Source organism: Ranitomeya variabilis, chromosome 5 (assembly GCF_051348905.1).
Source record: "Ranitomeya variabilis isolate aRanVar5 chromosome 5, aRanVar5.hap1, whole genome shotgun sequence".
NCBI lineage: Eukaryota > Metazoa > Chordata > Amphibia > Anura > Dendrobatidae > Ranitomeya > Ranitomeya variabilis.
Genome location: NC_135236.1, coordinates 564,678,823 through 564,696,209, shown reverse-complemented (window position 1 = coordinate 564,696,209; position 17,387 = coordinate 564,678,823).

The window sequence follows — 17,387 nt, the reverse complement described above, 5'->3', positions numbered from 1 at the left end:
AATCCAGGATTGGATCGGCCTCAGAAGTCAATATATGAACCTGTCCATTATGACCCTCTCCACCATCTATGCTGGGGAGAGAGATTCAGGTTGCAACCACTTCCATTTTCGGACCAGGTGTAGGAGGTCGGACATTTGTGACCGAGGATGTTTGTCATCATAATAGGCCCAGTGGAGCACCCTTTGTACCCTGTTGTGAATTCTGCTCTTGGGCTCCCTCCAGTGGTTATAAGTGGTAGCACTGCTGTCTTTGGATCGCTGCATTCATCAGGTGTGTCCACTTACTGCAATTTTGACTGGGCTATTTAGTCTTGCTTGACCCTTTAGTCAGTGCCAGTTGTCCATTGTTCCTGGAGGATTCACATCCCTGCCTGGTCTCTCTTGCTTTGCTGTTCATTTCAACAAAGATAAGTTCTGGCTTTGCTTTTTGTAGTCCACATGCTGTGGGCCTTATTGTTCAGTTCTTTTCCATGTTTTGTCTTGTCCAGCTTGGTCTGCATAAGGATTTGTTCAGCCAAGCTGGTATCTCTGGAGATGCAGATATACCCTCCATATCTTTAGTTAGCTGTGGAGATTTTGTATTTTCTGTGGTGGATATTTTCTAGTGTTTTAATACTGACCGCATAGTACTCTGTCCTATCCTTTCTATTTAGCTAGAGTGGTCTCCTTTGCTAAATCCTGATTTCAGTCTGCGTATGTTATTTCCCTCTCCTCTCACAGTCAATATTTGTGGGGGGCTGTCTATCCTTTGGGGATTTTCTCTGAGGCAAGATAGTTTTCCCTTTTCTGTCTCTAGGGGTATTTAGTCCTCCGGCTGTGTCGAGATGTCTAGGGAGTGTTAGGTACATTCCACGGCTACTTCTAGTTGCGGTGTTAAGTTCAGGGTCTGCGGTCAGTACAGGTACCACCTTCTCTAGAGTACGTCTCATGCTGCTCCTAGGCCACCAGATCATAACAGTACAACTGGCCAACAATGAGTTAATCGCATCTCAGAAGAAGGGAAGGAAAGTGCTGAGCCATGTTTTTTTCTGTAGTCTGTTGTGTCTTTTCTTCCCTCTTTACCTCTGGGTGGCTCAGGAGTTTGGCGCTGGCATGGATGCTCAGGGATTGGCTTCTCGTGTGGATCAACTTGCTGCTAGAGTACAGGGTATTTCCGATTATATAGTTCAGACTCCGGTTTTAGAACCTAGAATTCCAACTCCTGATTTGTTTTTTGGGGACAGGTCCAAATTTTTGAGCTTTAAAAATAACTGTAAACTGTTTTTTGCTCTGAAACCCCGTTCCTCTGGAGATCCCATTCAGCAGGTTAAAATAGTCATCTCTCTGCTGCGTGGTGACCCTCAGGATTGGGCATTTTCCCTGGAATCTGGGAATCCGGCCTTGTTTAATGTAGACACCTTTTTCCAGGCGCTAGGGTTATTGTATGATGAACCTAATTCAGTGGATCATGCTGAGAAGACCTTGTTGGCCCTGTGTCAGGGTCAAGAAGCGGCAGAATTATATTGCCAGAAATTTAGAAAATGGTCTGTGCTGACGAAATGGAATGAGGATGCCTTGGCGGCAATTTTCAGAAAGGGTCTTTCTGAATCCATTAAAGATGTTATGGTGGGGTTCCCCACGCCTGCTGGTCTGAGTGATTCTATGTCTCTGGCCATTCAGATTGATCGGTGCTTGCGCGAGCGCAGAGTTGTGCACACTATGGCGTTGTCTTCCGAGCGGAGTCCTGAGCCTATGCAGTGTGATTGGATTGTGTCTAGAGCTGAACGACAAGGATTCAGACGTCAGAATAGGTTGTGTTTTTACTGCGGCGATTCTGCTCATGTTATTTCTGATTTCCCTAAGCGTACCAAGAGAATCGCTAGTTCCGTTACCATCAGTACTGTACAACCTAAATTTCTGTTATCTGTGACCCTGATCTGCTCATTATCGTCATTTTCTGTCATGGCATTTGTGGATTCAGGCGCCGCTTTAAACTTAATGGACTTAGAATTTGCCAGACGTTGTGGTTTTCCCTTGCAGCCTTTGCAGAGTCCTATTCCGTTGAGGGGCATTGATGCTACACCGTTGGCTAAAAATAAACCTCAGTTTTGGACACAGCTGACCATGTGCATGGCGCCAGCCCATCAGGAAGATTGTCGTTTTCTGGTGTTGCATAATTTGCATGATGCTATTGTGCTGGGTTTCCCATGGTTACAGGTGCATAATCCGGTATTAGAATGGAAATCTATGTCTGTGACTAGTTGGGGTTGTCAGGGGGTTCATGGTGACGCTCCTTTGATGTCAATTTCCTCCTCCCCCTCTTCTGAAATTCCTGAGTTTTTGTCAGATTTCCAGGATGTATTCGATGAGCCCAAATCCAGTTCCCTTCCGCCGTATAGGGACTGTGATTGTGCTATCGAATTGTTCCAGGCTATAAGTTCCCTAAGGGCCGACTCTTCAACCTGTCTGTGCCAGAACATGCCGCCATGCGGAGTTATGTTAAGGAGTCTTTGGAGAAGGGGCATATTCGGCCATCTTCTTCACCATTGGGAGCAGGTTTTTTTTTTGTTGCCAAGAAGGATGGCGCCTTGAGACCCTGTATTGATTATTGCCTCTTGAATAAGATCACGGTCAAATTCCAATACCCTTTGCCTTTGCTTTCTGATTTGTTTGCTAGGATTAAGGGGGCTAGTTGGTTTACTAAGATTGACCTTCGAGGGGCATATAATCTTGTTCGTATTAAGCAGGGTGACGAATGGAAAACTGCGTTTAATACGCCCGAAGGCCATTTTGAATACCTGGTGATGCCATTCGGGCTCTCTGATGCTCCATTTGTGTTTCAGTCCTTCATGCATGATATATTTCGGAATTATCTTGATAAATTCATGATTGTATATTTGGATGATATTTTGATTTTTTCAGATGATTGGGAGTCTCATGTGAAACAAGTCAGGATGGTATTTCAGATCCTTCGTGATAATGCCTTGTTTGTGAAGGGGTCTAAGTGCCTCTTTGGAGTACAGAAGGTTTCTTTTTTGGGCTTCATTTTTTCTCCCTCATCTATAGAAATGGATCCGGTTAAGGTTCATGCCATTCATGATTGGATCCAGCCCACATCCGTGAAGAGCCTTCAGAAATTTTTGGGCTTTGCTAATTTTTATCGCCGTTTCATTGCCAACTTCTCCAGTGTGGTTAAACCCCTGACCGATTTGACGAAGAAAGGCACTGATGTGACGAATTCGTCCTCTGCGGCTGTTTCTGCCTTTCAGGAGCTTAAACGCCAATTTACTCCTGCCCCTGTGTTGCATCAGACTGATGTTTCTCTTCCATTTCAGGTTGAGGTTGACGCTTCTGAGATTGGGGCAGGGGCCGTTTTGTCTCAGAGAAATTCTGATGGTTCCTTGATGAAACCGTGTGCCTTCTTTTCTCGAAAGTTTTCGCCTGCGGAATGCAATTATGATGTCGGTAATCGTGAGTTGTTGGCTATGAAGTGGGCATTTGAGGAGTGGCGACATTGGCTTGAGGGGGCCAAGCACCGTATTGTGGTCTTGACCGATCATAAGAATCTGATTTACCTCGAGTCTGCCAAATGGTTGAATCCTAGACAGGCCCGATGGTCCCTGTTTTTCTCCCGTTTTGATTTTGTGGTCTCGTATTTTCCGGGTTCTAAGAATGTTAAGGCTGATGCCCTCTCTAGGAGCTTTTTGCCTGATTCTCCTGGGGTCCTTGAGCCGGTCGGCATTCTGAAGTAAGGGGTGGTTCTTTCTGCCATCTCCCCTGATTTACGACGGGTACTTCAGGAATTTTAGGCTGATAAACCTGACCGCTGTCCAGTGGGGAAACTGTTTGTTCCTGACAGATGGACTAGTAAAGTGATTTCTGAGATTCATTGTTCTGTGTTGGCTGGCCATCCTGGGATTTTTGGTACCAGAGACTTGGTTGGTAGGTCCTTTTGGTGGCCTTCTTTGTCACGGGATGTGCGTTCTTTTGTGCAGTCCTGTGGGACTTGTGCGCGGGCCAAGCCTTGCTGTTCCCACGCTAGTGGGTTGCTTTTGCCTTTGCCGGTCCCTGAGAGGCCTTGGACGCATATTTCTATGGATTTTATTTCAGATCTTCCGGTTTCCCAGAGGATGTCGGTTATCTGGGTGGTTTGTGACCGGTTTTCTAAGATGGTTCATTTGGTACCTTTGCCTAAATTTCCTTCCTCTTCTTATTTGGTTCCATTGTTTTTTCAGCATGTGGTTCATTTGCATGGCATTCCGGAGAATATTGTGTCCGATAGAGGTTCCCAGTTTGTTTCTAGGTTTTGGCGGGCCTTTTGTGCTAGGCTGGGCATTGATTTGACTTTTTCTTCCGCATTTCATCCTCAGACAAATGGCCAAACCGAGCGAACTAATCAGACTTTGGAAACTTATTTGAGATGCTTTGTGTCTGCTGATCAGGATGATTGGGTGGCTTTCTTGCCATTGGCCGAGTTTGCCCTTAATAATCGGGCTAGTTCTGCTACCTTGGTTTCACCCTTCTTTTGTAATTCTGGTTTTCATCCTCGTTTTTCTTCAGGGCAGGTTGAGCCTTCTGATTGTCCTGGGGTGGACTCTGTGGTTGACAGGTTGCAGCAAATTTGGGCTCATGTTGTGGCTTTTGGACAATTTGGTGTTGTCTCAGGAGGAGGCTCAGCGTTTTGCTAACCGTCGTCGGTGTGTTGGTTCCCGGCTTCGGGTTGGGGATTTGGTCTGGTTGTCTTCCCGTCATGTTCCGATGAAGGTTTCTTCCCCTAAGTTCAAGCCTCGGTTTATTGGTCCTTATAGGATTTCTGAGATTATCAATCCAGTGTCTTTTCGTTTGGCCCTTCCAGCCTCTTTTTCCATTCATAATGTTTTTCATAGATCTTTGTTGCGGAAATATGTGGTGCCCGTTGTTCCCTCTGCTGATCCTCCTGCCCCGGTGTTGATTGATGGGGAGTTGGAGTATGTGGTTGAGAAGATTTTGGATTCTCGTTTTTCGAGGTGGAAGCTTCAGTATCTTGTCAAAGGGAAGGGTTATGGCCAGGAGGATAATTCTTGGGTTGCCTCCGATGTTCATGCTGACGATTTGGTTTGTGCCTTTCATTTGGCTCGTCCTGATCGGCCTGGGGGCTCTGGTGAGGGTTCGGTGACCCCTCCTCAAGGGGGGGTACTGTTGTGAATTCTGCTCTTGGGCTCCCTCCGGTGGTTATAAGTGGTAGCACTGCTGTCTTTGGATCGCTGCATTCATCAGGTGTGTCCACTTACTGCAATTTTGACTGGGCTATTTAGTCTTGCTTGACCCTTTAGTCAGTGCCAGTTGTCCATTGTTCCTGGAGGATTCACATCCCTGCCTGGTCTCTCTTGCTTTGCTGTTCATTTCAACAAAGATAAGTTCTGGCTTTGCTTTTTGTAGTCCACATGCTGTGGGCCTTATTGTTCAGTTCTTTTCCATGTTTTGTCTTGTCCAGCTTGGTCTGCATAAGGATTTGTTCAGCCAAGCTGGTATCTCTGGAGATGCAGATATACCCTCCATATCTTTAGTTAGCTGTGGAGATTTTGTATTTTCTGTGGTGGATATTTTCTAGTGTTTTAATACTGACAGCATAGTACTCTGACCTATCCTTTCTATTTAGCTAGAGTGGTCTCCTTTGCTAAATACTGATTTCAGTCTGCGTATGTTATTTCCCTCTCCTCTCACAGTCAATATTTGTGGGGGGCTGTCTATCCTTTGGGGATTTTCTCTGAGGCAAGATAGTTTTCCCTTTTCTATCTCTAGGGGTATTTAGTCGTCCGGCTGTGTCGAGATGTCTAGGGAGTGTTAGGTACATTTCACGGCTACTTCTAGTTGCGGTGTTAAGTTCAGGGTCTGCGGTCAGTACAGGTACCACCTTCTCTAGAGTACGTCTCATGCTGCTCCTAGGCCACCAGATCATAACAGTACCCTGACAGTCAGAGTCTCTCCTAAGTGTGCCAAGATCTCAGATTTCTCTTTTGCATCCTGCAAGGACAGGTTATGGTAGGCCTTCTATGGTTTTATATATGGCGCTAGAATATTCACCCACTGCTCCAGTGGTAATTTCTCCTTTTCCACCAACCTTTCAAAAACCATCAGGAATGCCTCAACATCATCACCTGGGGTCATCTTTTGCAAAGCTATCCTTATCATCTTCCTTATATGTAAGTCATCCCATTGACAAGGGGTGGGGTGGTTTCTATCTGCTGCTGCTGTTGCTGACTCTGCTGTTGCTGTTGGAGATTAGCCTGCACCAGTTTCTTTATCAACTCCTTCATGTTATCGGCTTTTGCTCCTGCAGTTGCTTTTACCCAGGACATGCAGTTTCTTTACGGCAGTCACACTATCCCTCGGGAATAGTGCTCATGCTTCTAGTACTATTTGTAGGATTTTTAATCACTCAGCTGGGGTTGAGGTAGGCACAAGAAGCAGTTTTATTAAAATGTCCAGGTTTGTTTCTTACAACTTAAACCACTCAGCATAACCTAATAAAAGTACAGCCTTTTCCGGTACTGAGTAGTGTTGAGCGATACCATCCAATATTCAGAAATATCTGGATCGGATTGTATCGGCCGATATCCAAAAAAATATCGGATATCGCCGATACCGATACCGGAAACCAATGCAAGTCAATGGGAAACACATATCGGAATGAAAATAAGCCCTTTCTGTCCTTGTACATCCTGTTCCAGAGGGGGGAAGAGTGTGGGTGGTGCGTGAGCGGAGACTGCGTGTCTGTGTGGGACCATGTGGGGTCTGTGATGGCCTGCTGGGGGTCTGTATGGGCCTCTCGGGGGTCTGTGCGGCCTGCCAGGGATCTGTGCGGCCTGCTGGGGGTCTGTACAGGCCTCTCGAGGGTCTGTGCGGCCTGCCGGGGGTCTGTACGGGCCTCACGGGGGTCTGTGCGGCATGCCAGGGGTCTGTGCGGCCTGCTGGGGGTCTGTACGGGTCTCTCGTGGGTTTGTGTGGCTAGCCGGGGGTCTGTGCGGCCTGCCAGGGGTCTGTACGGGCCTCTCAGGGTTCTGTGCAGCCTGCCGGGGGTCTGTGCAGCCTGCCGGGGTCTGTTCGGGCCTCTCAGGGGTTTGTGTTGCCTGCCGGGGGTCTGTGCGGCCTGCCAGGGGTCTGTATGGGCCTCTCGGGGGTCTGTGCAGCCTGCCAGGGGTCTTTGTGTTTGCGTGTAGGCATCATCCGATGGTATTACAAGTCCCATTGGGCTATGCCTGCTACAATGGCAGTGATTGACACATTAGCCAATGATGGGACAGTAGTAGTCCCATCATCCGGCTAATCTGTTGAATGTAAAAAAAAAATTGCTACATACAACATACATACAAAATACTACATGCATACAACATACATACTACATGCTTACAACATACATACTAAATACATACATACAACATACATACTACATACATACAACATACATACAACATACATATAACATACTACATACATACATACAAACATACAACATACATACAACATACATACAACATGCATACTACATACATACATACAAAATACATACAACATACTACATGCATACTACATACATACTACATACTAGATACATACAGCATACTACATACATACTACATACATACTACATACATACAACATACTGCATACATATTACATATATAAAACATACATACATACTACAGACATACTAAATACTACATATATACTACATACATACATACTACATACAATACATTCATACATTACATTCAGTACATACATACAGACATACAGTACATATACAGGGGTTGGACAAAATAATGGAAACACCTAACGTTTTGGCATCATAATCTTCGAACATGTTATATACATACAAACCGTGACATATGGTAATGTTTTGTAGTTGATTATTTGTGTTGTGTGATATGTGTATGTAGATTAACTGTTTGTCTTGCCGAATTGTAAGAACATTGATGAGAACCTGATACCAATGGCAGACCTCTCAGATTTTCAAAGAGGCCAAATTGTTGGTGCTCGTATGGCAGGCGCTAGTGTAACAGAAAGTGCCTGAATGCTTGGCATGTCAAGAGGTACTGTCTCCAAAGTAATGACTGCGTTTGTAAGAGAAGGAAAAAGGTCCACAGCAAAGCACAGTTCCATCTGAAAGTCAAAGTTGACTGAGAGAGACTGTCGGACTCTAAAGCGAATTGTGAGAGGATCGCAAGACCATGGCTCCGAAAATCACTGCTGAGCTCAATGAACACCTGTAGAACCCAGTTTCCACGAAAACTGTTCATCAGGGGCTGCACAAATCTGGATTCCACGGTAGAGCTGCAATTAGAAAGCCGCTGCTCTCAATGACAAATGTTTGCAATCATTTAGAGTGGAGTAGAAACCTCCAGAATTGGTCCCTCGAGCAGTGGAAACATGTGATATTCTCAGACGAATCATCGTTTACCCTATTTCCGACCTCCGGCCGAGTGTACGTTTGGAGACAGCCGAAAGAAGCAGTCCATCTAGACTGCCTTCTCCCATCCGTAAAACATGGCGGAGGTTCTGTGATGATCTGGGGTGCTATTTCTTGGAGATCCGCCATGCCAATGATATCCCTTCATGGAAGAATTAACAGCCGAGATTATTTAGGCATTTTGGGCGACCAAGTGCATCCAATGGTTCAAGCACTGTTCCCGGAGGGGAACGCCATCTTTCAGGATGATAATGCACCAATTCATACAGCTAGAATCGTTAAACCATGGCACGAGGAACATTCTAATGAAGTTGCGCATCTCATCTGGCCCCCACAATCCCCAAACCTCAACATTATCGAGCATTTATGGTTGATTTTAGAGATTCAAGTAAGACGTCGATTTCCGCCACCATCGTCGCACAAAGAACTGGAGGGTGTTTTAACTGCAGAATGGGCTAAAATTCCTTTGAAAACAATTTACACCTTGTATGAATCCATACCTTGGAGAATTAATGCTGTAATCGCCGCAAAAGGTGGACCTACACCATATTAAACTAACTTTTGTTGATGTTTCCAGATGTTTCCATTATTTGGTCCAACCCCTGTAACATAGAGTACATACTCACCATCACTTGTCACTCTGTTCCCCGAAGCCAGTGTCATCTGTGAAAAAGTTTAAAATAACAAACAACCAATATACTCCCTGATCTGCAGAAATCCACGAGTGTCCCACGACGATCTCCAATGAAGAACAGCAGCATCAGGTGATGCGACCGCACTCTAGGGGCTCCAGTAACACAATGACGGGAGGAAGGTATCTTTCCGCACTGTATTCCTCCGCCGCTGTAAAAAAAATAGTCCCTAGTCTCACTTTTGGCATTGCTGTGTGAGAAATTTTCTCACGCAGCAATTGCCATAAAGTGAGACTTTGAACTCTAGTAACCTCTCAGTGATGCACTGCAGGAGCCATTGTCTCCTGTCAGTGTGTCACGGAAGGTCCAATAGAGCAGTGACATTACCCGAGGTCACTGTTCTATAGGGGAGATCGTCGTGGGACACTCGTTATTAATTGGACTACGGCGGACAGGTAGTATACGGTTTATTATTTTACGTTTTTTGCAGGCGCTGAAGTATGGTAAGTATGGTTAAATTAAGAATATTAAAATACTTTTACGTAATGTGTGTGTGTTTTATTAACCCTTTACGAGTATTGGATTAATACTGGATAGGCGTCTTATTGACGCCTCTCCATTATTAACCCGGCTTAATGTCACCTTGTAATAGCAAGGTGGCATTAACCCCTTATTGCCCCATATCCCACCGCTCTACGGGAGTGGGAAGAGATGGGCTAAGTGCCGGAATTGGTGCATCTCACAGATGCGCCATTTCTGGGGCGGCTGCGGACTGGTATTTGTAGCCGGGGGGGGGCTATATCCATGGCCCCTCTCTAGGCTATGAATACCAGCCTGCAGCTGTCTGCGTAGCTTTTCTGGCTATAAAATATAAGGGGACCCCATGTCATTTTTTTGGTGGGTCCTCCTATTTTAATAGCCAGTAAAGGCTATGCAGACAGCTGCGGGATGATATTCATAGCAGGCTACAAATATTGGCCCCCGGCCGTCGGCTTTACCCCTCTGAAAATTAGTCAGGAGCCCACGCCGTTTTTTTCCATTTTTTTTTAAATTAAACATTCATTAAGGTCTCTTTCACACTTGCCTCGGTATAGGTCCGTCGCTATGCGTCGTGCCGACGTATCGACGAACATTGTGAAATATGTGCACGATGTGGGCAGCGGATGCAGTTTTTCAACGAATCTGCTGCCCATTCTGAAGTCCAGGGAGGAGGGGCGGAGTTTCGGCCGCGCATGTGCAGTGTTGTGAATTCCGTTCTTGGGCTCCCTCCGGTGGTTGTAAGTAGCACTTTTGTGAGTTCTGCTCTTGGGCTCCCTCCGGTGGTTTTGAGTGGTATGGCTGCTTCTTGGATTTAGCATCAGCAGCTGCTTCCACTGATCGTCTTTCTGGCTCGGCTATTTTAGTCTGGCCTTATCCCTCAATCAATGCCAGTTGTCAATTGTTCCTGCTTGGAGTCACGGCTCTTTTGGATTTCCCTGACACTGACCTTTTCAGCAAAGATAAGTCCTTGCTTGTCCTTTTGCAGTCATCTTGTTGTGGACTCTATTGTTCAGCACATTCTATGTTTTGCTCATTTGTCCAGCTTATCAGTATGGATCTATTCAGCTAAGCTGGAAGCTCTGGGCAGCAGATTTTGCCCTCCACACCTTTAGTCAGGTGTGGAGATTTTTCCATTTCTCTGCGGTGGACTTTTTCTAGTTTTTATTACTGACCGCTCAGTGTTCTTTCCTGTACTATCTAGCTAGAAGTGGCCTCCTTTGCTAAATCTTGTTTCATTCTACGTATGTCATTTCCTTCTCCACTCACAGTCATTATTTGTGGGGGGCTGTTTATCCTTTGGGAATTTTCTCTGAGGCAAGATAGCTTTCCTGTTTCTACCTTTAGGGGTAGCTAGTTCTCCGGCTGTGACGAGGTGTCCAGGGAGTGACAGGAACATCCCACGGCTACTTCTAGTGTTGTGTTAAGATCAGGAACTGCGGTCAGAATAGTTACCACCTGCTCAGAGCTAGTCGCATGTCGCTCCTAAATCACCAGTCCATAACAGTACAACTGGCCAAAAATGAGTTGAATGCATCTCAAAAGAAGGAAAAGAAAAAGAGTTCTGAGCCATTTTTTTTTCTTTAGTCTGTTTTGTCTTTTTCCTTCCTCTTAATCTCTGGGTGGTTCAGGATTTGGGCGCGGGCATGGATGTTCAGGGTTTGTTTTCTCGTGTGGATCAGCTTGCTGCAAGAGTACAGAGTATCCAAGATTATGTTGTTCAGACTCCAGCTTTAGAGCCTAGAATTCCTACTCCAGATTTGTTTTATGGGGATAGATCCAAGTTTTTGAACTTTAAAAATAACTGCAAATTGTTTTTTGCTCTGAAACCCCGTTCCTCTGGTGACCCCATTCAGCAAGTTAAAATAGTTATTTCTTTGCTTCGTGGTGACCCTCAGGACTGGGCATTCTCCCTTGAGTCAGGGGATCTGGCATTGCTTAATGTAGATGCATTTTTTCAATCGCTCGGATTATTGTATGACGAACCTAACTCTGCGGAAAAAACCTTGTTGGCCCTGTGTCAGGGTCAGGAAGCGGCAGAATTATACTGCCATAAATTTAGAAAATGGTCTGTGCTCACTAAATGGAATGAGGACGCTCTGGCAGCAATTTTCAGAAAGGGTCTTTCTGAAGCCCTTAAAGATGTTATGGTGGGGTTCCCCACGCCTGTTGGTTTGAGCGAATCTATGTCTCTAGCCATTCAGATTGATCGGCGCCTGCGCGAGCGCAAAGTGGTGCACCATATGGCAGCGTCCTCTGAACAGAGTCCTGAGCCTATGCAATGTGATAGAATTTTGACTAGAGCAGAACAGAGGGGATACAGACGTCAGAATGGGCTGTGTTTTTACTGTGGTGATTCTCATGCTATTTCTGATTGCCCTAAGCGTATTAAGAGGGTAGCTAGATCTGTTACCATCAGTACTGTTCCTTTGATGTCAATTTCCTCTTCCCCCTCTTCTGATGTTCCTGAATTTTTGTCAGATTTCCAGGATGTATTTGATGAGCCCAAATCCAGTTCCCTTCCTCCACATAGGGACTGTGATTGTGCTATTAACATGATTCCTGGCTGTAAGTTCCCTAAGGGCCAACTTTTCAATCTATCTGTGCCAGAGCATGCCGCCATGCGGAGCTATGTTAAGGAGTCTTTGGAGAAAGGGCATATTCGGCCGTCTTCGTCACCATTGGGAGCGGGATTCTTTTTTGTTGCCAAGAAAGATGGCTCCTTGAGACCCTGTATTGATTATCGCCTTCTTAATAAGATCACGGTCAAATTCCAATACCCTTTACCTTTGCTTTCAGATTTGTTTGCTCAGATTAAGGGGTCTAGTTGGTTTACCAAGATTGACCTTCGAGGGGCATATAATCTTGTTCGTATTAAACAGGGTGACGAATGGAAAACTGCATTTACTATGCCCGAAGGCCATTTTGAATACCTGGTGATGCCTTTCGGGCTTTCTAATGTTCCTTCTGTATTTCAGTCCTTCATGCATGATATTTTCCGCAATTATCTTGATAAATTCTTGATTGTGTAATTGGATGATATTTTGATTTTTTCCGATGATTGGGAGTCTCATGTGAAGCAGGTCAGAATGGTGTTCCAGATCCTTCGTGATAATGCCCTGTTTGTGAAGGGGTCTAAGTGCCTATTTGGAGTTCAGAAGGTCTCTTTTTTGGGGTTTATTTTTTCTCCTTCATCTATAGAAATGGATCCTGTTAAGGTCCAAGCCATTCATGACTGGATTCAGCCCACATCTGTGAAGAGCCTTCAAAAATGTTTGGGCTTTGCTAATTTTTATTGCCGTTTCATTGCCAACTTCTCCAGTGTGGTTAAACCCCTGACCGATTTGACGAAGAAAGGCGCTGATGTGACGAATTCGTCCTCTGCGGCTGTGGAGGCCTTTCAGGAGCTTAAACGCCGATTTACTTCTGCCCCTGTGTTGCGTCAGCCGCATGTTTCTCTTCCTTTTCAGGTTGAGGTTGACGCTTCTGAGAGTAAGGCAGGGGCCATTTTGTCACAGAGGAATTCTGATGGTTCCTTGATGAAACCATGTGCCTTCTTTTCCCGAAAGTTTTCGCCTGCGGAACACAATTATGATGTCGGCAATCGGGAGTTGTTGGCTATGAAGTGGGCATTTGAGGAGTGGCGACATTGGCTTGAGGGAGCCAGGCACCGCGTTGTGGTCTTCACCGATCATAGGAATCTGATTTACCTCGAGTCGGCCAAGCGGCTGAACCCTAGACAGGCTCGATGGTCCCTGTTTTTCTCCCGTTTCGATTTTGTGGTCTCATATCTTCCGGGATCTAAGAATGTTAAAGCGGATGCCCTCTCTAGGAGTTTTTTGCCTGATTCTCCTGGAGTTCTTGAGCTGGTTGGCATTCTTAGGGAAGGGGTGGTTCTTTCTGCCATCTCCCCTGATTTACGGCGGGTGCTTCAGGAATTTCAGGCTGATAAACCTGACCGCTGTCCTATGGGGAAGCTGTTTGTTCCTGATAGATGGACAAGTAAGGTAATTTCTGAGGTCCATTGTTCGGTGTTGGCCGGTCATCCTGGGATTTTTGGTACTAGAGATTTGGTTGCTAGGTCCTTTTGGTGGCCTTCCTTGTCGCGGGATGTGCGTTCTTTTGTGCAGTCCTGTGGGACTTGTGCCCGGGCTAAGCCTTGCTGTTCCCGTGCTAGTGGGTTGCTTTTGCCTTTGCCTGTCCCTGAGAGGCCCTGGACGCATATTTCCATGCGTTTTTATTTCGGATCTTCCTGTGTCCCAGAGGATGTCTGTTATCTGGGTGGTTTGTGACCGGTTCTCTAAAATGGTCCATTTGGTACCTTTGCCTAAATTGCCTTCCTCCTCTGATTTGGTTCCATTGTTTTTTCAGCATGTGGTTTGTTTGCATGGCATTCCGGAAAATATTGTGTCTGACAGAGGTTCCCAGTTTGTTTCCAGGTTTTGGCGGGACTTTTGTGCTAGGATGGGCATTAATTTTTCTTTTTCTTCGGCGTTCTATCCTCAGACAAATGGCCAAACTGAGCGAACTAATCAAACCTTGGAAACCTATTTGAGATGCTTTGTGTCTGCTGATCAGGATGATTGGGTGGCTTTCTTGCCGTTGGCTGAGTTTTCCCTTAATAATCGGGCCAGTTCGGCTACTTTGGTTTCGCCTTTTTTTTGTAATTTTGGTTTCCATCCTCGTTTTTCTTCAGGGCAGGTTGAGCCTTCTGATTGTCCTGGTGTAGATTCTGTGATGGACAGGTTACAGCAGATTTGGACTCATGTGGTAGACAATTTGACGTTGTCTCAGGAAAAGGCTCAGCGTTTTGCTAACCGCCGTCGGTCTGTTGGTCCTCGGCTTTGTATGGGGGATTTAGTCTGGTTATCTTCTCGTCATGTTCCTATGAAGGTTTCTTCCCCTAAGTTCAAGCCTCGGTTTATTGGTCCTTATAAGATTTCTGGGATTATCAATCCAGTGTCTTTTCGTTTGGCCCTTCCAGACTCTTTTGCCATCCACAATGTTTTCCATAGATCTTTGTTGCGGAGATATGTGGTACCCGTTGTTCCCTCTGTTGATCCTCCTGCCCCGGTGTTGGTTGAGGGGGAGTTGGAATATGTGGTTGAGGAAATATTGGATTCTCGTTTTTCGAGGTGGAGGCTTCAGTATCTTGTCAAGTGGAAGGGTTATGGCCAGGAGGATAATTCTTGGGTGGTTGCCTCCGATGTTCATGCCGCCGATTTGGTTCGTGCTTTTCACTTGGCTCGTCCTGATCGGCCTGGGGGCTCTGGTGAGGGTTCGGTGACCCCTCCTCAAGGGGGGGGGGGTACTGTTGTGAATTCCGTTCTTGGGCTCCCTCCGGTGGTTGTAAGTAGCACTTTTGTGAGTTCTGCTCTTGGGCTCCCTCCGGTGGTTTTGAGTGGTATGGCTGCTTCTTGGATTTAGCATCAGCAGCTGCTTCCACTGATCGTCTTTCTGGCTCGGCTATTTTAGTCTGGCCTTATCCCTCAATCAATGCCAGTTGTCAATTGTTCCTGCTTGCAGTCACGGCTCTTTTGGATTTCCCTGACACTCTGACCTTTTCAGCAAAGATAAGTCCTTGCTTGTCCTTTTGCAGTCCTCTTGTTGTGGACTCTATTGTTCAGCACATTCTATGTTTTGCTCATTTGTCCAGCTTATCAGTATGGATCTATTCAGCTAAGCTGGAAGCTCTGGGCAGCAGATTTTGCCCTCCACACCTTTAGTCAGGTGTGGATATTTTTGCATTTCTCTGTGGTGGACTTTTTCTAGTTTTTATTACTGACCGCACAGTGTTCTTTCCTGTACTGTCTATCTAGCTAGAAGTGGCCTCCTTTGCTAAATCTTGTTTCATTCTACGTATGTCATTTCCTTCTCCACTCAGTCATTATTTGTGGGGGGCTGTCTATCCTTTGGGAATTTTCTCTGAGGCAAGATAGCTTTCCTGTTTCTACCTTTAGGGGTAGCTAGTTCTCCGGCTGTGACGAGGTGTCCAGGGAGTGACAGGAACATCCCACAGCTACTTCTAGTGTTGTGTTAAGATCAGGAACTGTGGTCAGAATAGTTACCACCTGCTCAGAGCTAGTCGCATGTCGCTCCTAAATCACCAGTCCATAACAGTGCAGTTGAAAATGGCGGACGCGACGGACAAAAAAATGTTCACTTGAACGTTTTTTCGTGCCGATGGTCAACCAAAACACGACGGATTTGTTGCACGACGGACGCGACATGTGGCCATCCATCGCGATCTGTCGCTAATACAAGTCTATGGGTAAAAAACGCATCCTGCGAGCACATTTGCAGGATCCATTTTTTTCTGCCGGATCCGTTTTTTTCTCCTAGAGTTGTATTAGCGCCGGATTGCACCTGATAGCCACATGTTTCATCCATTTTTTGCCAGATCCGTCAAAAAAGCTGTTTCCGCCAGATGGAAAACATATACAGAGGAACGGTTTTTCTGTCCGGCGAGAAAACGCACAGCGACGGATCCGGCAAAAAACGGATGAAACATGTGGCCATCAGTTGCAATCCGGCGCTAATACAACTCTATGAGAAAAAAATGGATCCGACAGCAAAAAACGGATCCTGCAAATGTGTTCACAGAATGCGTTTTTTACCCATAGACTTGTATTAGCGACGGATCGCGATGGATGGCCACACGTCGCATCCGTCGTGCAACGGATCCGTAGTGTTTTGGCGGACCGTTGGCATGAAAAACCGTTCAAGTGAACATTTTTTGTCCATCGCGTCCGCCATTTTCTACCGCGCATGCGTGGCTGAAACTCTGCCCCCTCCTCCCCGGACTTCAGAATGGGCAGCGGATGCATTGAAAAACTGCATCTGCTGCCCATGTCGTGCACAAATTTCACAACGTGCGTCGGTACGTCGGCCCGATGCATAGCGACGGACCCGTACCGACGCAAGTGTGAAAGAGGCCTTAATGAGCGTTTAATTAAAAAAAAATGAAAAAAAACAGCGTGGACTCCCGCGCAATTTTCTGCGCCTGAGGGGGAAAGCCGATGGCCGGGTGCCAATATTTGTAGCCTGCTATGAATATCAGCCCACCGCTGTCTGCGTAGCCTTTACTGGCTATTAAAATAGGGGGACCCCCAAAAAAATGACGTGGGGTCCCCTCATATTTTATAGCCAGAAAGGCTACGCAGACAGCTGCGGGCTGATATTCATAGCCTAGAGAGGGGCCATGGATATTGGCCCCCCCGGCTACAAATACCAGTCCGCAGCGGCCCCAGAAATGGCGCATCTGTAAGATGCGCCAATTCCGGCACTTAGCCCCTCTCTTCCTACTCCCATAGAGCGGTGGGATATGGGGAAATAAGGGGTTAATGCCACCTTGCTATTGTAATGTGACATTAAGCCGGGTTAATAATGGAGAGGCGTCACTAAGACGCCTATCCATTATTAATCCAATACTAGTAAAGGGTTAATAAAACACACATTAGGTAAAAAGTATTTTAATATTCTTTATTTAACCATACTTACCATACTTCAGCACCTGCAAAAAACGTAAAATAATAAATCGTATACTACCTGTCCGCCGTAGTCCAATTAATAACGAGTGTCCCACGACGATCTCCCCTATAGAACAGTGACATGGGTGATGTCACTGCTCTATAGGACCTTCAGTGACACACTGACAGGAGACAATGGCTCCTGCAGTGCATCACTGAGAGGTTACTAAAGTTCAAAGTCTCACTTTATGGCAATTGATGCGTGGAAAATTTCTCAAACAGCAATGCCAAAAGCGAGACTAGGGACTATTTTTTTACAGC